Raw genomic sequence first — 655 nt, 5'->3', positions numbered from 1 at the left:
GCGACTTGACGGAGCCAGGAGCTCTCTTATGAGCTTCTTCCGAAATGAAGGTATGCGATATTCGATAAATCCAAGGGTGAGAATTCCGAACATCTAGTAGTCGTAAATCTTGTTCTCCATATCATTTCTGCGATACTATCGGAGTTCTCATTGCGAGAATGTTCTGTTTCCAAAAAATCTTGTATTTAGGCTGTCATTCAAAGATTCCTCTAGCGCTGAGGCAAAACCTCTCTCCGGAGCGTTACTGGTTCAACTACCGTTCTCAAGCAATTGTACCGGCGTACATTTACGCGGCGTAAATGTACGCTGCTACATCGTCTTGAGAACGGTAGTTGAACCAGTAACGCTCCGGAGAGAGGTTTTGCCTCAGCGCTAGAGGAATCTTTGAATGACAGCCTAAATACAAGATTTTTTGGAAACAGAACATTCTCGCAATGAGAACTCCGATAGTATCGCAGAAATGATATGGAGAACAAGATTTACGACTACTAGATGTTCGGAATTCTCACCCTTGGATTTATCGAATATCGCATACCTTCATTTCGGAAGAAGCTCATAAGAGAGCTCATGGCTCCGTCAAGTCGCAATGCAGTCTCATTTGTTTTGTTGAAGTTCTCGACACCAGGGAGCATGCTGGACATCGCATTCGGACTCT

This window comes from Perkinsus marinus (genome assembly GCF_000006405.1).
Source record: "Perkinsus marinus ATCC 50983 genomic scaffold scf_1104296934286, whole genome shotgun sequence".
NCBI lineage: Eukaryota > Perkinsozoa > Perkinsida > Perkinsidae > Perkinsus > Perkinsus marinus.
The sequence above is the reverse complement of the archived record's forward strand: the minus strand, read 5'-3'. Positions refer to the sequence as shown.